Genomic DNA, 26,755 nt, shown 5'->3' with positions numbered 1-26,755 from the left:
CTATGAAACTATTGACCCCTGTTCTATAGGTAAACTGCCCCCTTTTGTGCTAATCTAGTGATATTTTGATGAAGAAAGTTTTCTGTTGAATTCCCTAACATACCTTTTTAGGGTTGATCCTGCGAGTGCATGCGCTAGTGCATGCGTCTCACTTATAAGACTTTGTGTACAGTAAAGGGCTTGGAGCCTGCCTGTTGCTTACTATTTCTTGGCTTGTGTGACACTCTTTACATCCTCGTATTTCGTCATTGCAGGCCAAGCATCATTTCCGTTACTCTATGTGGAGCAAGGACCAAGCACTGATTGATTTAACTTAATCAGTGCTTGTCCTCTGCTCCTGACGTGATTGAGGTACTATCTTGTTCTTTTTAACTTCTAGTGCCCTGAAAACAGAAGACTTGTGACTGGCAAAAACATGCCCAGCAGGACAGACAAAATTGCAAAGTTTCTTATTTATATCTAACCTTCTTTTATTTTGCCAGGTGGTCTTTTCTCAGTTTGCATTCATGTTTTCTTTCATTTTTGCTTATGGCCTTTGTTCTCAAAAGATGACAATCTTCTTGTTCTAAATATTGCAAAGCGACATTGTTATTTTATTATGTATAACATCTGAAATGCTATAATACATATTCGTGCAGTACATCCCAATACACTCCCTTCCAATCTGCCCCACTACAATCCACCACACACCAGTCCACCTCACTCCAATCCAATTCACTCACCCCAATCCACTCCTACCCAATCCAATCCTCCCAACCCACCCCAATCTTATCTGCCCCAATCCAGTTTGCCCCGTTCCAGTTCAGAACAATCTGCATCACTCCAAAACAATCTGCCCCACTCTAATCCAAAACAATATACCCTAATCCCATCTATCCCACACAAATCGTTCCCACTCCAGCCCAAAATAATCTGACCCACTCCAACCTGTCCCAACCCAAAACAGTATGCCCACTGCAATCTGCTGCACTCAATCCAAAACAATCTGCCCCACTCCAACCCAAAACAATCTGCCTAACTCCAATCCACCCCACTCCAGTCGACCCCACTCCAATCCAAAACAATTTGCCTGTCTCCAATCCAATTCACCTCACCCCATTCCAATCCACCCCACCCCATTCCAATATAATCCACCCTAATACAATCTGCTCGAATCCAAACCACAGTATGCCTCACTCAAATTGAGCCCCACCCCAATGAAACTCAAGTCTATACAATCCACCTCACCCTACTCCACCCCAAACCACCTCACTCAACCCAATCCATTCATTCCACCCCAGTCTGATCCACCCCACTCCAGTACAGTTCTCCCCAGGCCAATCCAATCCTCCGCACCTCAGTGCAACCCCACCCCACTTCAATCCAACCCACCCCAGTCCAATCAAATCCACCCAAATCCAACACAATCCTCCCCACTCTAGTCTGATCTAATCCACCCCAGCCCTATCACTGCAATCCAAACCACCCACTTCAATCTAATCCATCCCAAACCAGTCCACCTATCCATTTCAATCCACCCCACTCCAATCTACCCCATATCAATCCATACCACTCTACCCCAATCCAATCCATCCCACTGCCTCAATCCAGTCCAACACACTCCACCCCACTCTACGGCACTGTGCCACTGAACCACTGAATTTGTGTCCCCTTTACTTAACTCAACCAATGACATTCTACTCCCCTTGCTTCCCCCAATGAAACTACAACAGATCCACTCTACAACTCTCTACTTCCCCACTCTGCTCTGACATTCCACACCACTGCCTTTTTAGCCATGCTGAACTGGTGTACAACATGTCAAAAACACATAGCCAAAGCCAGTAGCGCCAGGTGAGACCTATTGGCTTTGCCAATGCTTGTTTTGTATTGGATAGTGAAAGTTCTGTTTGCAGAGTAGCATTTCTGTTACTGCTGCAAATGTGGTTTCATTTTTACTTATTGTATTGGACTACTCTGTTACATTTGTAGTAGGAAATTGTAGGACGAAGGAGAATTAAAGGTAGACCCTAGTGTTGTCTAATTTGACTCTATTTTGTCATTGATCTCAACTTGTGATATGGTGGCCATTTGGAAGTAAAGGATACACATGTTGGATAATCCCCACAATGCAAACTGGAAGGCTCTCCAGAGGTTTTTCCTCAGTTGGCTTGCAAATGTGCTCACTATCATATGAATGTTGTTTTCAATTTATTTTAGTAAAACAGGGGCGTGTGGCCAACAAGATGGGCAAGCGGCAGCACTAAACGTGTGCTCTGGCCCTGAAAGAGAGATCGTACTCCTTTCTTCTGCCCACTGACTCCCCCAGACACCAAAAGTGTGGTGGCATAGCTGGGTGTAAGCGGCTATGTGGCGACAGGGTTCCCCTATGTAAATTTGTCGCCACACTGTCAGCTGTGACTGAAGATGCCTGGACAGCTGCCTCCAGCTGGTAGCGGCCCAGGGAAGAGTGGACCTGATGCAAACTTGAAGTGATAACTGCTGCTGCGGAGGGAACTGTGATCAGTGCAGCTGTTACCGCCCCCACAAGAGTGGAGAAGGAAACCGCAGCAGCCGAGACCTAATTTCGGCCCCTGACCATGAGGTGTCGGCCATGAGGTGATGTCCTGCATAGCACCACCTGAGGTTGCTAGCCCCGACCAGGGGTTACTCTGAGGAAACCATTGGGGGATGCAACACCAGGGGCCCATTCCTTCTCTCTTCCCATGTGGTGGCTGAGAGGTGTGCGCCCAGCCCAGACTGCAAAACAAAGAGGTGGGCAGCCCTAAAACTGCATGCATGCAATAGGCTTGCCTGCAGTGACTCAGATACCCCTGCAGCGAGAGAGACCATGGTGGGCTGTGACTATATCGTGCATAAGGAGTGGTGGGTGGCGGAAGTGCTGGGGGCCCCCCTTGTGGCATCAACTACACGCAGGGGACATCCCTTTGAACCAGTTGGTACAGATTGAGGTGCCCGACAATCCATGGGCACCAGTGGTGGTGACGAGTAGCAGGAGGCCAAGTGTTATGGGTAGAGGTGCCCGGTTAGCAGAGATAGGCTACTGCTGTGTTGTATACAACAAGCATACCCTCCATCGCAATCTGGGCAAGGACTGATCGGCGCCCAACGAACAAAAATGGGCCAATTTAGTGCCCAGGGGGTGAGACCAAGCGGGGTACTAACAAACCATCGGGAGGTCATAATCTGGCGACCATGGATGCTTCGGGGCTAGCGGTGCAGGCAAAAAGTGAGGCCGTAGCACTAGATGTGAACCTACTCTGACCCAGGTCACTGAGATGTGGGAAGAGGTTCCTCAGCTGTAAGCCGTGAGGACTGCGCTCGAAACTTGCTCAAATAAAATGGAGGCATAGCTGGAAGACACAGAGGGGCACTCCCATAGGCTTCATTTCAGATTCATGGAGTTCCCTGAGGGTGCAGAGGGCAGCAACCCTGAAGTCTTTCTGGAGGAGCAGATTGTGATAGCGCTCCCGAGCGTGGTGCTGTCGAATTTCTTCAAAGTAGAAAGGGCACATAGATCCTTGACCTCGAAATTGCAGCCAGGTTCTCCTCCATGAACCTTCAGAGCTAAGTTCCTCAACTACAGGGACTGCAATGAAATCCTACAGGTTTTCCAAAACCAGGGTGATCCAAAGTCTGAAAATCATACTGCATGCATCTCCCCAGATTACACCAGAACTGTTCAATTGCAGAGGCAATCCTTTAGCCATGTCAAGCAGAAGCTGAAGGCAATGGGACTGACGTACATGTTACTATTTCCCACCAAGTTAGGAGTGATCCACAATGGCTGCTCTCACTTCTTTATGACACCCGAGGAGACATGGGACTAGATGAACACAGAGGCAGTGATCGAATTCCGACACCGCCTTCGGACAGAGCCGTGATGGGGCACACCATGGGAGAGGGTTCACACCCTGAAAAAGAAGCGGGCACAGAAAACGTTCACACTCTGGTGCGAGGGTGGTGGTGGGGCTGGATGGCACCCTGAAACTGGAGACACAGTGACAGGAGTGGGAGGAGGCCAGAGCACTTGTCGAGTCTGTTATCTGATGTCCCAAACTGATCAAAAGGAGATACAGAGGTGGCCGGAGGTGCACAATGGTACAATTCCTGAGACATGGAAGGAGTGATTAGACTGCAGTCCCTTGGAAGAGCATCAGGTGTGTGGGGGGAAGTGCCAGACAGGATACTGTGTACAGAAAAGGGCATTTGAAGCCCCAGCACATGCTCAATGTTCAAAGAGGGTAATTGGCCTAACCTTTCCCTTGTCTCTATTTCTTAGTCTTTTTTTCTTCCTGTTTCTTCTTGCACTATAACATTCCCCTTCCATATTTGCTCTCCCTCCCCCGTCTTGCAGTGTGTGACTTTAATTTGTTGATGTGTGGAGAGAGCTCCACCCGTGATAAATACATATTCCTGGTATTCCCCCACATACGGGACATATAATAGGTTGGATCATTTCCTTCTTACCAATGAGGGCATTCTTAATGTTGTGAAGGTAAATTACCAAGTGTGATTTCTCTCCAACCATGCCCCCTTGATGTTAGAATGTGGAGTGAGTGGTCATAGGCCCCGACTCCCTTTGTGGAGGTTGTGCCTGGGGCGCTGGGAGACCCAGAATATAACATTGATATGAAAGAAGCTCTCCAAGACTTCTTCACTACAAATTGGAATACTGCCCATACATGTGGTGCAGAATGTGGGACTCTAAAGTTGGTTGTTAGAGACGTAACCCTTGGTAAGACCTGTGCCATAAGAAGGAAACTAGGGTAGGAGTTGAGGGGAGGGGAAGAATGGCATTGCTGAGCTGCAGCACAGGAGATTGGTAGTGGGTCATTGGCAGAGGCGCATAGAAAGGTGGCGCCCGTTTAGGACAGACTAGACTGCCATGTCCGAAGGGAGGCTAGGCAGTGCCTACACAGAGAGGGTGATAGGTTGTGCCTCATGTTGGCCTGGCTGCTTAAATAAATGTGAATGTCTCCCACCGCTTATTTTTGCCATCCGTAGGCCTGATGACTTAGTCATTATGGGTCAGATGGCTATTACCCAACTGTTGTGAGACCACTTGAATGGGGTGTAACTGCTTTGTGGAGTCATGGATTTCCTGGCTTGGATGACCATTCCCTGGTTGATGGAGGCTCAGACAGAAGGGCTCAGAGAAGACATAATTCTGGAAGAATTGAGTGGAGCCCTACCTGATATCGCCAGGGAGAAATGTCCCAGACCGGATGGTCTCCCATTTGAATATTATCAGGCAAACTCCACTGCTTTGCTCCCTGCACTTTGTTTAGATACTTCTCAAGGCATGCAAAGCTGGTGAACTCCCATCACTTATGAGCAAAGCAATTATAATGATGCTCCCGAAACCGGGTAAAGAGTAAGATCCTGCCAACTCAGGGTCTTACAGACCCCTTTTATTGCTAAACATGGATGTTCAACTGCTTGCCAAGGTTCTGGCTCCACGGTTGAGCCGGGTCATTGCACACTTGGTTCAGGATGATCAATGCAGCTTCATGACAGGAAGAAGTACACAGATGAAACTGCAACACCTGTCACATGTGATGCATGAAACACAAACCACTGACCTTAGTGCTGCACTGACAGCCTTAGACATAGAGAAGGTGTTTGATACTCTGTCCTGGGTGTTCCTCCGGTGGATGGTGCTTGGAGTTGGGTTCCTGGCATGGGTGCAACTTCTACACCAAAGCACCTACTGCGAGAGTGCGCATCGGTGCTGAGGTTTCTGACACGTTCTGTATTGAGAGGGGTACGAGACAGGGCTGCCTATTGTTGCCACTACTGTTCGCCCTTCCTATGGAGCCACTGGCAACGTATCTCAGAGATCAGATGCAGGATTTGGGTGTGTAGGTGGGGGACAAGACACACATTGTGTCCATGTATGCTGACGATATTTTGATTTATGTGAATGATCTGGAGCACTCTATACCCCTCCTCCTGCAGCTGATGATGAACTTCAGTGAAGTGTTGGGGCTCCATGTTATTTACCACAAGACGGTACTGTAGCACTTGGCAGCACCAGCCAATCAGAATGAATCTGATCTCCTGACGGTGAACCTGCAGTGGGAGACCTGGAGTTGTCAGTACCTGGGCATACAGATAACTCCTGATCACCATCTCCAGTACAAGTTGAACATGAGTAGAGTACTGGAAGGCCTCATGATCTCAGTGCAGTTTTGGATCACGCTGCCACTGTGGGTGATGGCTAGGGTAGCAGTAAGCAAAATGATCCTGTTACCCCTCTGCCTCTACATAATGCAAAATTCATTATGTGTACTGCCATCCACGTTGTTCTGGCAGATTGATGCACTGCTGGTGAGCTTGGTGTGGGCAGGTAGGAGGAGTAGGGTCTACCTGGAGATCCTGAAACTGGACCTCAGTCAGGGTGGACTTGGGCTTCCAGAACTCCAAATGTACTGTTTAGCAGATCTATCACAACATGCTGTAATGTGGTGTGATGATGGCCCTAACTGAGAAAAGGAAAGACTTTCTGGATCCACTAAGGTACCCAAACTCCTTAAGCTGCTGATCTGCAGAAGTAGGCTTCCAATGAGGACCCCATTTATTGTCCGCTAGGTAACCCAAGCGTGGGAAAAGGCAATCACAGAGGTCCTGAAATGGGTGCCTTATGCTAGGCTTCTCCTGATCTGGTGGCTGCGCCCCTTCATACATATCGGTGGTTCCATGGATGTTACTAAATGGCTGGAGGGGGGCTGCTACATTGGATGAGATCTATTTTCTAAATGACATCTTCATGTCTGTGGAGGAGGTTGAAGCTCACTACGGCATCGAACCAAGGCAGTTTTTACTACTATGTGAGCATATCTCGCACTGCTCATGAGATTTGGACTACCTTCCCTGAAGAACCGGAGCAGTCCCAATTCCTTCAGGTGATTTTAGATCCCGACTCCTTTAAGGGAATCATATACCAGTTAAATTCAACCCTAAAAAGTAATAGACAGATGAACATTGTGATAAAATGTGCCACCTGGGACAGAGAATTAGTTCCCTGCTTATGGATGGGGAGTGGAACAGAGCTGTTGCGCGTTTGCAGGAAGTAGCCAGCAATGCCCGATTTAAGCTAGTGCAGTTTTACTTTCTCTATAGGGGTGTATCTAACGCCACAGCACTTACACAAGGCTTATCTGACGCGCCTGGCAGGCTGTGCTAAGTGGAGGGGTATCCCACCAGATTTCAGCCATGTTGCATGGGGCTACCTGCAACCCGAGACATTTTGGGAAAAGGTAAAGCAGGAGGTGTGCAGAGTGACAAAGATATCAGTGGACCTAACCACCCGACATTGCCTATTGGGGCTGTTACGTATTCCCAGTACTGGGTACCTGTGGTAAAGTGTTCAGAATGAATATGCTCACTCCTTAAACCATTGTAATATTGGTTTATCCACAATTGACATATTTAATTTACTCATAAGTCCCTAGTAAAATACTCTACATGTACACAGGACCTGTAAATTAAATGCTACTGCTGGGCTTGCAGCATGGATTGTGCCACCCACTGAAGTGGCCCTTTAAACATGTCCCAGGCCTGCCATTGTAGAGCCTGTGTGCAATTTACACTGCAGTTTTGACCTGCCAAACTAAACCTGTTGCGAGGTCCAAATCTTACCTTTTTATACACATAAGTCACTCCTAGGGTAGGCCCTAGAAAGCCCTAAGGTTAGGGCCCAGTGTTTCTAAAAGGAGGACATGCGCTGTTAGGTTTTACTTGTGCTGGAAGTTAAAAACTCCTAAATTCATTTTTCGCTATTGCACGGCCTGTCTCTCCCATAGGAAAACACTGTAGTTGCCTTATTACATCTTATAGTGTTGTTTCCAAATGGGAAGACACACCTTCATGTTTAGTGTTTCTGGAATCACAATTTAAAGTCCTGACATGGCAAAGTCAGATTTTAAATTGAAGTTCTAAAAATGCCTCTTTTATTAGGTTAGCGTTTTCTTGTCATAGCCATTTGGTGCCTGCAGCCTGTCTCTGGTCACATGACTGGGTGTAGTTGGCAGTTGGACTTCATGTATTCCTTCTAGACAGCCACACACAATAGGAGCTTAGGTGTGATGTAATGGGTCATCGGAGCAGGATGTGAGGGAGGAGCTGGACACAGCCTCACTACCATCTGAATAGGCTGTGTCCTGTCCACACACAAAGGGCTTAACAACACTGTACTGTCACTCCAGCCAGCTTGGAGCCAGGGCAGGAGAGTTAGGATATTCTTTGCACTTCATAGCCACTGCCCAGAAGCTTCTACTACCTTCCAGAACCAGGGCACAACAGTATAAATACTGGACTTCAGACACCACCGATTCAGTACACATCTGGACCAGTGGATACTTTGCTAGAAAGAATTACTGCACTGCTGTTACAAGGACTGCCACTCTGCTGGACTGCTGCTCTACAAGGTACTGCTGACTGCTGCTCTCCTGCCTGGGGAAGGAGAGCTGGACCTGTATCTCCATCTTGCACCCAGGACCCCAGAGTGACCAGGGGCTAGACTGTTGGCCCCTTCATCCGAGCCTGAGTGACATAAGGTTCTGGGCCCTTGACATGGCTCTAGATTTCTTAAATTCAAGCTTTTGGGCTCTTTGTGACTGAGTACCGGAACTGCGCAGCTCGCACCGAGAATCGGCGCGAGCCACTGTAAATTTGTCTCTTTGGATAGCAAGCATTGTACACTTGCCTGAATCGCCAACGCGAGGCTCCAGCCCGGCCGTCCGCGACACCTGGCCTGCTCTTTGCGCTCTGCTGACCCTTGCCACCGACACATTCCTTGCTCCTGGTGAACATCTTCCCCGCGAACTGGACCCTTAGCATAAAACTTGAGAATGGAAACCTTCAGCAGGACTAATCTGGGACTATGTCAGACCCACTCTCTATCACAGTTAGCATGAACATTTTGACTTTGACCCGGGCCAGCACAAACAGATGTCCCCAGTTGGTGCTTAATGTTTTTAGGCTGTATTCTACAGTTGATTCTTTAAAAAATCATAGCTCAAGTTCTACTCTTTGGATTTCTGTTGTTCTGGTCTTGTTTTGTTTGTTAAATTTGGCTCTATTTTTCGAACCTGGTGTGGGTTATTTTTGTGTGGTGTTTTCACTGTTTTACTGTTTGAAGTGTTGCATAAAATACTTTCCTCATTGCCTCTAAGTCGGTGGTTCCCAACATTTTGACTTCTGTGGACCCCCTCTTTATCATTACTGGATCGTGGGGACCCCCACTGAATCATCATTGGAATGTGGGGACCCCCACCACTGAGTCATTACTAAAAGCAGGGGACCTACTCTGTACATATTTTAATTTTCTAAGTAGTCGCGGACCCCCTGAGGAGGCTTTGTGACCCCCAGGGGTCCCCGGACCACAGGTTGGGAACCATTGCTCTAAGCTAAGTCTGACTGCTCAGTGCCAAGCTACCAGGGGGTTGAGCACAGGTTAATTTGGGGTTGATTGTGCCTTACCCAGACTAGGATTGTGGTTGCTGCTTGACTAGGGCTCACTTCAAGGTAAACCAACTACTCTATTTCTAACATCTATAAATTCAGACACAGCTGGAGACAATAGAAAATTATTGGTTTGATGAAAAGGCATGATCCACAGCGAATTGTTTGACAAGATGTCCCTGCTCTGAATCGTGTCAAGCGCACGAAATGGTGATTTGCAGCGACGACTACTTGTGAAATCTGCAAATATCTCTCGCGCATCTCTCTCTTGATGTCGGTGAATAGTGCCTTAATTTCAAATACTCTGCTCTAGTCCTCCATGTTAAAACTGGTATAGGGTCATTTGTTCATCCTCACAAACAGTTAGGAGCGCACCTGCCTGACATCCCAGCAATTAATCTGCCCCATTGCATCATGGTAGATGTAGTATCTTCAAAAAACGAACTCCATTAATTTTTAAATATTTCACCTTTAAGTAGGTACAGCCTTTACTGTGCATCTCTGGACACATGTGTTTCTGGGTTAGTCCCTTCTTCAGCAGAGAACATATTTGCGGGGTGCTGGGAATGCTGCCATAAATCCCCCGGTTTCAGTACCTCTTTCCTGGCATGCTGGTGCCTGCTCCAGAGCTCGTCAGCCCAGTAGCTCAAGGGAGCCTTTAAAGTCACAAACAGTTAGGAGCGCACCTGCCTGACATCCCAGCAATTAATCTGCCCCATTGCATCATGGTAGATGTAGTATCTTCAAAAAACGAACTCCATTAATTTTTAAATATTTCACCTTTAAGTAGGTACAGCCTTTACTGTGCATCTCTGGACACATGTGTTTCTGGGTTAGTCCCTTCTTCAGCAGAGAACATATTTGCGGGGTGCTGGGAATGCTGCCATAAATCCCCCGGTTTCAGTACCTCTTTCCTGGCATGCTGGTGCCTGCTCCAGAGCTCGTCAGCCCAGTAGCTCAAGGGAGCCTTTAAAGTCACAAACAGTTAGGAGCGCACCTGCCTGACATCCCAGCAATTAATCTGCCCCATTGCATCATGGTAGATGTAGTATCTTCAAAAAACGAACTCCATTAATTTTTAAATATTTCACCTTTAAGTAGGTACAGCCTTTACTGTGCATCTCTGGACACATGTGTTTCTGGGTTAGTCCCTTCTTCAGCAGAGAACATATTTGCGGGGTGCTGGGAATGCTGCCATAAATCCCCCGGTTTCAGTACCTCTTTCCTGGCATGCTGGTGCCTGCTCCAGAGCTCGTCAGCCCAGTAGCTCAAGGGAGCCTTTAAAGTCACAAACAGTTAGGAGCGCACCTGCCTGACATCCCAGCAATTAATCTGCCCCATTGCATCATGGTAGATGTAGTATCTTCAAAAAACGAACTCCATTAATTTTTAAATATTTCACCTTTAAGTAGGTACAGCCTTTACTGTGCATCTCTGGACACATGTGTTTCTGGGTTAGTCCCTTCTTCAGCAGAGAACATATTTGCGGGGTGCTGGGAATGCTGCCATAAATCCCCCGGTTTCAGTACCTCTTTCCTGGCATGCTGGTGCCTGCTCCAGAGCTCGTCAGCCCAGTAGCTCAAGGGAGCCTTTAAAGTCACAAACAGTTAGGAGCGCACCTGCCTGACATCCCAGCAATTAATCTGCCCCATTGCATCATGGTAGATGTAGTATCTTCAAAAAACGAACTCCATTAATTTTTAAATATTTCACCTTTAAGTAGGTACAGCCTTTACTGTGCATCTCTGGACACATGTGTTTCTGGGTTAGTCCCTTCTTCAGCAGAGAACATATTTGCGGGGTGCTGGGAATGCTGCCATAAATCCCCCGGTTTCAGTACCTCTTTCCTGGCATGCTGGTGCCTGCTCCAGAGCTCGTCAGCCCAGTAGCTCAAGGGAGCCTTTAAAGTCACAAACAGTTAGGAGCGCACCTGCCTGACATCCCAGCAATTAATCTGCCCCATTGCATCATGGTAGATGTAGTATCTTCAAAAAACGAACTCCATTAATTTTTAAATATTTCACCTTTAAGTAGGTACAGCCTTTACTGTGCATCTCTGGACACATGTGTTTCTGGGTTAGTCCCTTCTTCAGCAGAGAACATATTTGCGGGGTGCTGGGAATGCTGCCATAAATCCCCCGGTTTCAGTACCTCTTTCCTGGCATGCTGGTGCCTGCTCCAGAGCTCGTCAGCCCAGTAGCTCAAGGGAGCCTTTAAAGTCACAAACAGTTAGGAGCGCACCTGCCTGACATCCCAGCAATTAATCTGCCCCATTGCATCATGGTAGATGTAGTATCTTCAAAAAACGAACTCCATTAATTTTTAAATATTTCACCTTTAAGTAGGTACAGCCTTTACTGTGCATCTCTGGACACATGTGTTTCTGGGTTAGTCCCTTCTTCAGCAGAGAACATATTTGCGGGGTGCTGGGAATGCTGCCATAAATCCCCCGGTTTCAGTACCTCTTTCCTGGCATGCTGGTGCCTGCTCCAGAGCTCGTCAGCCCAGTAGCTCAAGGGAGCCTTTAAAGTCACAAACAGTTAGGAGCGCACCTGCCTGACATCCCAGCAATTAATCTGCCCCATTGCATCATGGTAGATGTAGTATCTTCAAAAAACGAACTCCATTAATTTTTAAATATTTCACCTTTAAGTAGGTACAGCCTTTACTGTGCATCTCTGGACACATGTGTTTCTGGGTTAGTCCCTTCTTCAGCAGAGAACATATTTGCGGGGTGCTGGGAATGCTGCCATAAATCCCCCGGTTTCAGTACCTCTTTCCTGGCATGCTGGTGCCTGCTCCAGAGCTCGTCAGCCCAGTAGCTCAAGGGAGCCTTTAAAGTCACAAACAGTTAGGAGCGCACCTGCCTGACATCCCAGCAATTAATCTGCCCCATTGCATCATGGTAGATGTAGTATCTTCAAAAAACGAACTCCATTAATTTTTAAATATTTCACCTTTAAGTAGGTACAGCCTTTACTGTGCATCTCTGGACACATGTGTTTCTGGGTTAGTCCCTTCTTCAGCAGAGAACATATTTGCGGGGTGCTGGGAATGCTGCCATAAATCCCCCGGTTTCAGTACCTCTTTCCTGGCATGCTGGTGCCTGCTCCAGAGCTCGTCAGCCCAGTAGCTCAAGGGAGCCTTTAAAGTCACAAACAGTTAGGAGCGCACCTGCCTGACATCCCAGCAATTAATCTGCCCCATTGCATCATGGTAGATGTAGTATCTTCAAAAAACGAACTCCATTAATTTTTAAATATTTCACCTTTAAGTAGGTACAGCCTTTACTGTGCATCTCTGGACACATGTGTTTCTGGGTTAGTCCCTTCTTCAGCAGAGAACATATTTGCGGGGTGCTGGGAATGCTGCCATAAATCCCCCGGTTTCAGTACCTCTTTCCTGGCATGCTGGTGCCTGCTCCAGAGCTCGTCAGCCCAGTAGCTCAAGGGAGCCTTTAAAGTCACAAACAGTTAGGAGCGCACCTGCCTGACATCCCAGCAATTAATCTGCCCCATTGCATCATGGTAGATGTAGTATCTTCAAAAAACGAACTCCATTAATTTTTAAATATTTCACCTTTAAGTAGGTACAGCCTTTACTGTGCATCTCTGGACACATGTGTTTCTGGGTTAGTCCCTTCTTCAGCAGAGAACATATTTGCGGGGTGCTGGGAATGCTGCCATAAATCCCCCGGTTTCAGTACCTCTTTCCTGGCATGCTGGTGCCTGCTCCAGAGCTCGTCAGCCCAGTAGCTCAAGGGAGCCTTTAAAGTCACAAACAGTTAGGAGCGCACCTGCCTGACATCCCAGCAATTAATCTGCCCCATTGCATCATGGTAGATGTAGTATCTTCAAAAAACGAACTCCATTAATTTTTAAATATTTCACCTTTAAGTAGGTACAGCCTTTACTGTGCATCTCTGGACACATGTGTTTCTGGGTTAGTCCCTTCTTCAGCAGAGAACATATTTGCGGGGTGCTGGGAATGCTGCCATAAATCCCCCGGTTTCAGTACCTCTTTCCTGGCATGCTGGTGCCTGCTCCAGAGCTCGTCAGCCCAGTAGCTCAAGGGAGCCTTTAAAGTCACAAACAGTTAGGAGCGCACCTGCCTGACATCCCAGCAATTAATCTGCCCCATTGCATCATGGTAGATGTAGTATCTTCAAAAAACGAACTCCATTAATTTTTAAATATTTCACCTTTAAGTAGGTACAGCCTTTACTGTGCATCTCTGGACACATGTGTTTCTGGGTTAGTCCCTTCTTCAGCAGAGAACATATTTGCGGGGTGCTGGGAATGCTGCCATAAATCCCCCGGTTTCAGTACCTCTTTCCTGGCATGCTGGTGCCTGCTCCAGAGCTCGTCAGCCCAGTAGCTCAAGGGAGCCTTTAAAGTCACAAACAGTTAGGAGCGCACCTGCCTGACATCCCAGCAATTAATCTGCCCCATTGCATCATGGTAGATGTAGTATCTTCAAAAAACGAACTCCATTAATTTTTAAATATTTCACCTTTAAGTAGGTACAGCCTTTACTGTGCATCTCTGGACACATGTGTTTCTGGGTTAGTCCCTTCTTCAGCAGAGAACATATTTGCGGGGTGCTGGGAATGCTGCCATAAATCCCCCGGTTTCAGTACCTCTTTCCTGGCATGCTGGTGCCTGCTCCAGAGCTCGTCAGCCCAGTAGCTCAAGGGAGCCTTTAAAGTCACAAACAGTTAGGAGCGCACCTGCCTGACATCCCAGCAATTAATCTGCCCCATTGCATCATGGTAGATGTAGTATCTTCAAAAAACGAACTCCATTAATTTTTAAATATTTCACCTTTAAGTAGGTACAGCCTTTACTGTGCATCTCTGGACACATGTGTTTCTGGGTTAGTCCCTTCTTCAGCAGAGAACATATTTGCGGGGTGCTGGGAATGCTGCCATAAATCCCCCGGTTTCAGTACCTCTTTCCTGGCATGCTGGTGCCTGCTCCAGAGCTCGTCAGCCCAGTAGCTCAAGGGAGCCTTTAAAGTCACAAACAGTTAGGAGCGCACCTGCCTGACATCCCAGCAATTAATCTGCCCCATTGCATCATGGTAGATGTAGTATCTTCAAAAAACGAACTCCATTAATTTTTAAATATTTCACCTTTAAGTAGGTACAGCCTTTACTGTGCATCTCTGGACACATGTGTTTCTGGGTTAGTCCCTTCTTCAGCAGAGAACATATTTGCGGGGTGCTGGGAATGCTGCCATAAATCCCCCGGTTTCAGTACCTCTTTCCTGGCATGCTGGTGCCTGCTCCAGAGCTCGTCAGCCCAGTAGCTCAAGGGAGCCTTTAAAGTCACAAACAGTTAGGAGCGCACCTGCCTGACATCCCAGCAATTAATCTGCCCCATTGCATCATGGTAGATGTAGTATCTTCAAAAGGTGAAATATTTAAAAATTAATGGAGTTCGTTTTTTGAAGATACTACATCTACCATGATGCAATGGGGCAGATTAATTGCTGGGATGTCAGGCAGGTGCGCTCCTAACTGTTTGTGACTTTAAAGGCTCCCTTGAGCTACTGGGCTGACGAGCTCTGGAGCAGGCACCAGCATGCCAGGAAAGAGGTACTGAAACCGGGTGATTTATGGCAGCATTCCCAGCACCCCACAAATATGTTCTCTGCTGAAGAAGGGACTAACCCAGAAACACATGTGTCCAGAGATGCACAGTAAAGGCTGTACCTACTTAAAGGTGAAATATTTAAAAATTAATGGAGTTCGTTTTTTGAAGATACTACATCTACCATGATGCAATGGGGCAGATTAATTGCTGGGATGTCAGGCAGGTGCGCTCCTAACTGTTTGTGACTTTAAAGGCTCCCTTGAGCTACTGGGCTGACGAGCTCTGGAGCAGGCACCAGCATGCCAGGAAAGAGGTACTGAAACCGGGTGATTTATGGCAGCATTCCCAGCACCCCACAAATATGTTCTCTGCTGAAGAAGGGACTAACCCAGAAACACATGTGTCCAGAGATGCACAGTAAAGGCTGTACCTACTTAAAGGTGAAATATTTAAAAATTAATGGAGTTCGTTTTTTGAAGATACTACATCTACCATGATGCAATGGGGCAGATTAATTGCTGGGATGTCAGGCAGGTGCGCTCCTAACTGTTTGTGACTTTAAAGGCTCCCTTGAGCTACTGGGCTGACGAGCTCTGGAGCAGGCACCAGCATGCCAGGAAAGAGGTACTGAAACCGGGTGATTTATGGCAGCATTCCCAGCACCCCACAAATATGTTCTCTGCTGAAGAAGGGACTAACCCAGAAACACATGTGTCCAGAGATGCACAGTAAAGGCTGTACCTACTTAAAGGTGAAATATTTAAAAATTAATGGAGTTCGTTTTTTGAAGATACTACATCTACCATGATGCAATGGGGCAGATTAATTGCTGGGATGTCAGGCAGGTGCGCTCCTAACTGTTTGTGACTTTAAAGGCTCCCTTGAGCTACTGGGCTGACGAGCTCTGGAGCAGGCACCAGCATGCCAGGAAAGAGGTACTGAAACCGGGTGATTTATGGCAGCATTCCCAGCACCCCACAAATATGTTCTCTGCTGAAGAAGGGACTAACCCAGAAACACATGTGTCCAGAGATGCACAGTAAAGGCTGTACCTACTTAAAGGTGAAATATTTAAAAATTAATGGAGTTCGTTTTTTGAAGATACTACATCTACCATGATGCAATGGGGCAGATTAATTGCTGGGATGTCAGGCAGGTGCGCTCCTAACTGTTTGTGACTTTAAAGGCTCCCTTGAGCTACTGGGCTGACGAGCTCTGGAGCAGGCACCAGCATGCCAGGAAAGAGGTACTGAAACCGGGTGATTTATGGCAGCATTCCCAGCACCCCACAAATATGTTCTCTGCTGAAGAAGGGACTAACCCAGAAACACATGTGTCCAGAGATGCACAGTAAAGGCTGTACCTACTTAAAGGTGAAATATTTAAAAATTAATGGAGTTCGTTTTTTGAAGATACTACATCTACCATGATGCAATGGGGCAGATTAATTGCTGGGATGTCAGGCAGGTGCGCTCCTAACTGTTTGTCATTTGTTCATCCTCGAATGACAATCTCACAAAAACAGATGAAACATGAGTTGAAAACATTTAATAGTTGCATTTTAGGACAGATAGAAGCCAATAAAACAAAGCTACTTAAACTGTTGCAAATGCATCTCCTTATCTGTTCTGAAAAGATAAATTAGTTCCCAGATGGCGTGTTATACCATAAAATTATAAAATAACAATCTGTACTAAAATAGGAATTTTCTTGGCAAAACTTACTTTGTAAATTATGCATGCTTGGGGACTGAGATGTTCGCGTTTCATGTCAAAAGATTCCTGTGCAAGATGTGCTTCGGTAAACCGCTAATAGTTAGCAGCTTGAGTTGTGTTTTCAGCTGATTTTGAGTGGTATCGGCGTAATGCATAGTGTGCCGTGTTATGATAATAGGTTGTTTTCGCATAGCCAGTAAAATGGGCTTTGTGGTGAAAAATTCAGGAAAATAAGCGAAGGCCCGAGATCTGTGGGTCTAGTGCATTCAAGTAATTTTGTTTTGGGGACGTTGGGGACGTCGCTGAAGTAAATTTTATTGATCCCCAGTGGCATACAATGGTGTAAAAAAATACTTTTCGGCTTTGCTCTAGAGCAAAGAACCACAACTTTGATATATTTGGATTTGCAATGCAAAAGTCACTAACATGCAACCACTCCCAAAGGTGTGAAGTATGTTTATAAGTCTTTAACAGGGACTCTTCTCCAAGGGTTTTAGAGATGAAGCTATTGGGAGCAATGTCAAAAGATTCATTCTATATGTTTTTCAACATCGATTTGATTGCAGACTCGAAATTGTAATTTATTTGATACATTGCTTTCTTCCACACATGTTGGCAGCGTGAAAGGTTACCTGCAGTTGACTTCCATATTTAGGCAGTGGTAGAACTACACCAAAATGTACTGTGAAAAACCACAATATAATTTAAGAATTTCTTATTGCCATTAATATATGATTTGTCTATTTTTAAAACCTATGAATGAAAGTAAAGGCTTCTTAGGCACTGTCATTATATCATCATGTACTCTAAAGATTTTAAGCATAGCAGCAGACATAACTACAGGAAAGAGAGTAGTGACAACCCGTAATTAGAGTGGCTTTCTTTAGATTCCAGCCATAATATTCCTGCAATTCCTTGTTATGGATTCGCATTCTGCTCATTTCTGCGTGATCTATTCGTAGTACTTTTTTGGACCTTGGAATCTGGACATCATTATGAATTGCCCGAACGATATCCCCCGTGGGATACTGCTCCAGGCAACTATAAGTTCTCCAGTTTCTTCAGACCCAGAGTTATCAGATGCATAAAATCTGGACAAAATAGTTCCGACCCTAGAGAAACTGGACCTGGAGTCTATTGTGGGGACTGAAAGCAGCTTCTGCTCCACCACATACAGCATCATAGAGGGTAACAGCTCTCTTAAGTGAAATTAAAAACCCTTCTGCAGTGCTGCTGTGCCACATCAAATCCCCAGTACCAAGAAAAAAGCTCCAGCACCATTCATCACCTTCTGCAAGGTAGTGGTAAATAAGCAGGTTTTAACTCCCTGACTGTGGGAAGGGGGTGGTGGGAATCATGCAAACTTAGACTTAGTATTCTCTGGTCAGAAGGCTATTCGCCATTCCTGGTGAACTAGCTCGTTATCCCTGTTAACTCACAGGGAGAAACCAGCAGAACATGTTAATTCCAGCCCTAGTTTTTTAACCTCAGAGTTAACCTTGTATCTTTTTTTGACGGCCTGTATGTAGTCGAGAGGTACTTGCCATTATCATAGCATCCTGCAGACTCTATTCTCATTAACCCTGTTTGTCTGATTATCAGAATGCTTTTTAATTGTGATCTGTTCTGACTAAACTACACTTAAACTACATTTGAGCGTGTGGTCATGATTCAAACGCCTTGTGAAATCTATGGAATTGGCAACTTCCGTGGTCACCTTAACCAGTTAAAAACGTTATTGCCTGTATCTAGTCTATCATAGATGTTAGCTCTTTATCTGCTACCCTAGTCTGTAGGCCTTACCTATGAAGATGTAGTTTTCATTCTGGTTCTGGATTACCCAAGCAGCAGATCTGATTCTCCCAGCTAGCTGAAAAGGAAGACCTGCAACACTAAGCCTGCATTATGGTGTAATATACATTATGCTATGTCAAAAACTAAGGTACAACAAGTGAACACCTCCTGCGTTGAAGTTATGACCCTACTTCTAAAATCAACTATCAGGGCGCATCTCTCAAGTTGGAAACATCCAGAGAGTAAGTCTTTAACACCATGGATGAACCAGCAGATACTGTAAACTCCTTATTACTATTGTTCCCTTGTAAAACCTTTGTAGTTACCCTAGCTCATTTATAGAAGAAGAAATGAAATATCCACAGTGTTATCCCTTCCCCCCCCTTTCAACTGTAGGACCTGCACAACATTTGGATGACAGTTTTCCAGATGTGTTGCCTGTCGAAAGACCATTTTTAAGTTAGGAAAGGGGAGACACCTATCAACCTCATAAACACACTTTATGAGGTTTTGAAGGTGCTGTAAAACCTTGTCACAGAGACATAATACCAGTAAAACAGGGTCACAAAATGGTGAAAAATTAGTGGGTGTCCAGATAGAAACGTTTTTGTTACCACACTACCATTGCTTCTTTAACTCTCTAATACATCTGTTGCGAAACTGAAGTCAATGTTGGTATGATGTCTGTCCTCAAGGTCTAAACAAGAGTTGCAGTAAGACAATGTTTTATAGTCATGAAAGCAATACAATAACCAATTTAGAAAAACAGAGAAAAAATGAATAAGGAAAAAAACACCATAACGATTAAAGGTGGGTAAGGGGAACTAGTGATAGGAATTTTCTAAAGCTTATGTCAAAAAGCAAGTAGAAAAATTAAAGTGTAAAGCTAACTGGGATCTAAGTGAGACTGAAGGTCCCACTGTGACGGTACAAGTGTAAGTTACACAATGCATGTCTCCTCTGTCAAAGTTTAAGCCTGATGACTTAGTGTACTTGGTGTACTTTTTTAAAGTTATTTTTCCAGCAGGACAAAGTCCAAGACTTTAGGTCTTTCAAAAGTCAAAAATGTTGTGGTTAGCCCAGTTCTGAAGCCATTGGTTTTGGCACCAAAAGCTTCAAGTGGGAGAAAGATGGATTTTGAAGCTGCTGAAGAAACTTCACCATTGGGATAGATTTGCTCTCTTGTCTCGGTCCAACACTTTTAGATTCTTAAAATCGGGCAGCAGAGCAAGGTTGGAAGCTACTCTACACAAGGCTAGATGTCTTGCTGCAAGGTCACACCAAACCAGCTTTCGCAACATAAAAGCTGAAACTTTTCAAACACTCACCACCAGTCACAGATCTGGGTTTCTTCCATAATTTGTTTGCTCACCCTGCCTCCTCAGTTTGAACCCAGCCATATGCAAATCAGTCTTGCCCCTGTCCAGCCCGAACTGCCAGGCCAGAGTATCACCCTTCATCAGCCAGACTAGCTTGACTCCAGGGGCACAGTGAGCATGGGGCCCACGTCTGGGCATGTCATTCCCACTCAGGGCAACTTTAGCAACACAAAAGGATGATGGACAGGGTGCTGAAACTTTTAAACACTCATCACAGATCTGGGTTTAATCCATTGTTTTTTTACTCACCATGCCACTCCAGTTTGGGAAACCTGTCTTCAGCATGGTAAAAAGCTGTGAGAGGGTCAGAGTTGGTATGACTACCTGCCTTGGGTGGGGCATCCCTGGGCAAGCCTTAACACTTTGTTACAGTCCACCTAGAGGAGTAAAAGTATCAGAGGAGGAGACAAATCTCTCAAGTCACATTTTTATCTAGCTACTGCTGAAAAAGTGTTCTAGGCACAAGATCTCCATCCAGAGAGGGCTTCCCAGGATCCAGTCCTCTGTAGTCAGAGGGCAATGTTTGTAACTGAAGTGCATTGGCTTTTTTAAGGGTCCATGGAGCATGCAAAGAGGACTTCCCTATGTTAAGTGGCCTGTTATTGACTACACCCCTCCTTTGGAGATTATGGTCTGTTTCTCCAGTGGGAATGTTTATTGGGCCTCTGGAGGTGAGTTTAGTTGGAAAACTGGTTCTACGTTTTGGTTTAGGTAGCGCAAAGTACTTTTTATATAGATACTTTCTCACTAAGGTTGTCCAAAATGTATTTACGCCATTGCATTAGTCTTTTGAAATTAAGTAGGAAGTAACATTGAATCACTTTTCTAGCATTTTCCCAAACAAAGATGTACATTAAGGGATTGATTTGGACCAAAGCCTGTCATTGAGAATCTGGTTTAACCTGTTTAACCTGCACAGTTCAATTATATTTAATGTGTTTAGTAACTATAAATGCACACTATTTCCATTAGGCAATGTGCCACATGCTTTATACATAGCATCCTATCCTGAGGACTTACAGGGCACACTTTGGGGGTGACAACACATAACAGTAGGTTTTGCTACATGAACATTTCTTTTTGATGTATCACTGTAGTGCTTTTAAACTGCAGCCCAGATAGAGCACAGCAGTCCTCCCAGGAACCATATATTGTCATCATCTATTGGATGATATAAATACATATCAAAGCCCGCATATGACATTGAAGTTCCCTGGCAGTGTTGCCATTTTTATGGCATCAATAGGAAAGTTAAATAGACCATTTGGGCAAGACTAATTACGTTATACCATTTGAAGGTGCTGAATAGCCTTGTCACCGAGGCATAATACCAACAAAAACAGGGTCACAAAATGGTGAAAAGTACTGGGTGTCCAGATAGAAAAGTTTTTGTTACCACACTACCATTGCTTCTTTAACTCTCTAATACATCTGTTGCCAAACTGAAGTCGATGTTGGTACGATGTATGTCCTCAAGGGCCTTAGCACTATTGTCCTCAAGCCCTGACACTTCTCTTTAATCCCTCCTTGCATCAGGTTGTAGTGGCTAAAGACTTTAAATGTCTTTAAATGAGCTCTGGTGTAATGTCTGATTCCTGTCCAACTCAACTTTTTGACTACTTTTTGACCACTGCCATATTTAACTACCTTTAGAAGGCTGCATAGGCAAGAAACTAAGTGAGTTTCTCCAACTCTCTGGTCTTGGATAGTTACCATGCCAGCCTTCACCTTGGTCACAGAGTCTGTCATTATGACTGCCCTTGCCAACCAACCTTAGAGCACAGGTGAATTCTGCCAGTGTCACCATTTTAATCTTTCTTGTTCTGTCAGGGCTGCTATACAAAATCAACCATCTTAACTAAGGTCTGCACTGAACCTGCACTGACATGGTTGGAATGCTTTCTGACACATTTTTCAAAATGTGTTATCCTCCTTCTTTTCATTGCAACCACATACTCTAGGCTGCTAAGAACCACAGATGTATACTTAATTCCCCCAGATCTTCAATATCTATGTGTAACCTGTTTCCACACAAATTCACTTATTTGTCTTCTGCTTCACCATGTATGCTGGCGGGACACAATTTGGATGGCAATAGTTTGTTAGCAGCCTGTTTCCAAGAATGTTTGGTTGAGGTCCAGGAGCAGATGAGTGGCCACTGAGTCCAATTTTACCTTACCTTGGTGGAGATAGGAAGAGCTGTGCCATCACAGCCACAGTGGATCCAGTCTCTACAATATCAATTCTCTTTACTTTGGGAACCCCAAACTCCAAACACAGTGGCTTTCATGGCCTCAGAAACCAAACTGCTCGACAGCTAGTTACTGTAAATACACCAGCTCGCTATGAAGGAGAGGTCTATCTTTAAGTAATAACCCACTTTGTTGCTCACCACTGCCTTTGTGATCACTCCTCTGAAAGACACTATGGGGGTCATTACAACATTGGCGGGCGGCTTCCGCCACCCGCCAATGCGGCCGCACTCCCGCGGTGCCCATTACAACATCCCGCTGGGCCGGCGGGCGCAAACCTAGTTTACTCCCGCCGGCCCAGCGGGGATGCGGCCGCAACATAGGAGCCGGCTCCTAATGGAGCCGGCGGTGTTGCGGCAGTGCGACGGGTGCAGTTGCACCCGTCGCGCTTTTCAGTGAAAAGCTGCACGGGGCCCCCAGGGGCGCCAGGACTCCCCTTACCGCCAGCCTCTTCCTGGCAGTGCAAACCGCCAGAAACAGGCTGGCGGTAGGGAAGTCATAATCCCCAGGGCAGCGCTGCCCTGGCGGATTATCACCGCCGGGGCTAAAACGGCGGGAAACCGCCGTCCCCAGGGGTGCGACCGCAGCGCTACCGCCGCTGTCGAAATATGGGTCTCCGTACCGCCAGCCTGTTGGCGGTACGGACCCCACTTTAGCCCTGGCGGTCTCAGACCGCCAAGGTCGTAATGACCCCCTATGAGCCTGATTACGAGTTCGGCAGACTGTTTAGGCTGTCCACCAAACTTCTGATAGGGAGGTTTCCCCATAGTGGCTACCTCCCCACCGGGCCCATTAAGAGTGTCCGGCTAGGTCGGCAAGCGGAGACCTGAGTTTCCATCCGTTGGCCTATCAAGAAACACCCTACAGCATTGTCTCGGGCTTGAAATCGAGCTTGCAGCAATGCTGTAGGATGCAGAGTGCACCAGCACCCTCGCAATGTTCACTGTCTGCAAACCAGACAATGAACGTTGTGAGGGTGCTGGCCAGGGGACCCCTGCACTGCCCATTCCAACTGCATGGGCAGTGCAGGGGCCCCATCCACCGGTTCTCTGCCAGCCTTTTCATGGCAGTGTTACCGCCATGAAATCGCTGGCGGAGAATGAGGTCGTAATCCCCAGGGCATCGTTGCTTTGCAGCGCTGCCCTGGCAGATTAGGACTGCTGCAACCACCAGACTGCCGGGATCTCTGATCCTAGCGGTCCTACCATGGCACGACCGCCATTGTCATAATGTGGCATGGTCAAGTGACCGCCAGACTCGTAATGACCACCTATTTTATTTAACTTCACCACTCATTCTTGGATCTTCATCTACAATTGTACTAACTAGTCCTATTTAATCATGTGGCTATCAGTGAACAGAGATATGTTCTTCTGGCTCCCACGATTTAGAACTTCCACCCATCCGCGCTTTTCACATTTACCTCTCTTTTATTAGATCAGCGCTGTTGGAAAGCTTACTTTTTAGGTGAGTGGAATAATCTTCAAATCTTAGTGGTTTTATGCAGATCTAGCCTCTCAGCCCCCTTGCACCACCAACCCATATGATATATGCGTACTTTAGAAATAACATATAGGGGTACATCATGAAATATAACATATCAAACACAAGGACCATTACATTGGATAAAAATGAATGACAGACCCCAAAAACATTTTTGACCTCTAACAAACCACTAAGGAAGAACGTTCAAATTGTTGGGGTAGACACATTTACGAGATGAGGAGCAAATTGTGCACATCCCATTACTGGCACGAGAAGATTATTAACATTGGAAAATACCAACATTAAGCTTTATAGGCAAAAACCGTGCATCTGTGTGCTCAAAAGTATTTAAACCAGTGCTAGTTTGCACGACAATCAGAAGTGGGTTATGGCTTTGCTTAGACATTTCAGAAAAACTCCATAAATCACTTGCTGTTGTAAAAGCACGCGTGTAGAAAAAAAGACACTCTTGCTGAGACAGACGTTTATTTTCCCAGAACGTGACATATTTGGGTTCATTTCCTCATTACTTCATAAAGAATGAAAGATTGGTATCCCAATGGCATACTAGAGCTGGGCACTGGCTACCTGTAAATATAAACGTTTGCTTCCAGGGCAAAAAAGGAGTACAATATATTCCTCATTCTCATATTTTTACGACTTAATTTGTAAAGTTTTATCTACGAAGAGTTTGCCGATGCACTCACTAAATGACATACTTGTGAAGGCTGGCAGATACCTGAATACAATCTACTTTTTTTTACCGATTCATGATCCAAAGAAGAAGCAATCTTTGTCGCACCCACAACAAGTTTTGAGTAAATATGGATTTTTCAATAGCTGCATTAGAGTCGTTGTGAAATAGCACAGGATAGTTTAGATTAATGTGTGTGCATAGTTTCAGGTGATTTCGGAAGGATAAAACATAAATTAAATTGAAAAACAAACGTTTGAATTTAGTACCGTACTTATTGTCTGTAAATTATTGCATATATTTGCTTAATCGCTGTAGTATGTGTGTTTTGTAACTCCACAAGTGGACACCCTTACTTATGGATGTCTCAATTCACATGAGAGCGAAAAATCCCGATTTTATGCAGTTTTATAGAGATGATTTTATCAAAAGTATAAATCATTTGCACGATCTTTGTATCTTTCATAAAGATTTTTATTTTTTATTTTTTTCGCATACTTACTACCATTTGATATGAAGATAATTTACACTTCTCAGATGCAAGTGAATTACTAATATACATGACCATGTGCTCCAAATGTGTACTTTTTCTCTTGAGGTTGTGTGATACATCGGACATATATTCTCTCTCCCTCATTAGAACAAATAGGAAGAATATCACGTCTTGTGTACACTTAAGTATATGTTTCGTCAACTTGTTATTCAGAGCCAGGTGGTAGGCACAACAGGAGGTGAATCCCTGCCTCAGGACAGGTATTGTCACTGAGGATGCTTCACGGCTGTAGATGATGGTGCACCCGAACCACACGGCTGGAGGAGAGGAGCCCCTATCTTTCAGCTAAAAAAGGCAGAGGCTCTGAGATAGGATAACAGATTGCATCTTATAAGGGTCCCCCAGCCCACTGTTCTTCGAGGAGGGCGGACCCTGCAAGACTAACACCTGAAGCACTATAGAAACACGTTCACCTACATGCAGCTCAGGATACACTACAAACTGTGCCGCTTGCCTTTGATGATCCTAGACTGGGGTGGGACTTTGTCCCACAGCCTGTTCTTTGAGGAGGGCAGGCACTGCAGGTCTAGCACATGAAGCGCTGTAAAAGCATGTTCACCTACACACAGCGCTAGAGGTGCTACAAACTGTGCCATTTGCTTTTGCTGACCCTGGTCTGGGAGTGGGACTTTGTCCCCCAGCCTGCTGTTCTTCGAGGAAGGCAGGCCCTGCAGAAGTAACACCTGAAGTGCTATAAAAGCATGTTCACCAACACGCAGTGCAGGATATGCCTGGGCTTGTGCGCGGCCAAAGACTGGGCCAAGTGTGGGCCTGTCTGCACTCATCAGAGCCCGGAGGAGCCTGGGCTCAGCCAGCACTCTTGGATCTGCGGTCTTTTATCTTTGCTGGGAGTCTCATTAAAAGCATACAATATATACCACATCCCACGCTCACGACTGCACTTTAGTCTCTTTCATCATGAACATGGTAAGAAGGAAGCAGGTGGGTTTAATTCTATACTAAACTCATCCCCAAAGACAGCGATTGATTGTCTGCTGCAGAGTGATTGGTGTTGTTAGTACCAAGATTGAACTCTCTGAGGGGTGATTGTCACTGAATGCTCGCTCACCTGTAACAGACTTGTCAGCAGCTATAAACTAGCTATTAACCTTTCCCCTTGTTCAGAACCCTGAGGGAGGCTTTACCACTACCGCTGCTGATATGGAGTTCTGTAGTAGTATGGCAGCATCTAATATCGACAAACCATCCATTCGCCAGCCCAGTCACCCCTAATTCCAAATAAGAATGTAGAAAGGCCAACCAGAAACAAATCTCTTGAAAATGTGCAAAGGGTGCCCAAAAAAGCAGAAAATAAAAGCTGCATAACGACACAGAGTCCTCATAAAGATAACCCTCCTTCCCCTTATCTCCAACTGGAATAGTGATCCTGAAGCTTATAATCAACAAGTAACTATAAGGGGTTAGAGAAGCTAAATAGGAGCAATCCACAGCCTCCCTAAAGTGCAAGAGAGGGGAAACCTCACGTATAACTGACCACTACCATCCGGAAGGGTCAAAATTCAATTGGTGTTAATATATACCAAAGCGGGAAAGGATCAGCACCTAGGTGAATCGGTGCAACACTTGTATCCCTTGCATATATTAGTAGGGCCCTCACCCGCTAGTACCACCAGAGACATGCTTCATCATTGGATCCTCAACCACTGCATCTAGTATGAGTGGGTGGGCTCAACACAGTTTGTAAGTGGAGCTCTCCCTAAAACCTTAGTGCAATTTAAAAAGCCTTCAGGATCCCAAAGTCTATGTACTAATAAGCTCCTTTAACTTGGAAAAAAACTGTGAGATGTTTAATGGTTA

Source organism: Pleurodeles waltl, chromosome 9 (genome assembly GCF_031143425.1).
Source record: "Pleurodeles waltl isolate 20211129_DDA chromosome 9, aPleWal1.hap1.20221129, whole genome shotgun sequence".
In the NCBI taxonomy this organism is placed as follows: domain Eukaryota; kingdom Metazoa; phylum Chordata; class Amphibia; order Caudata; family Salamandridae; genus Pleurodeles; species Pleurodeles waltl.
The sequence above is the reverse complement of the archived record's forward strand: the minus strand, read 5'-3'. Positions refer to the sequence as shown.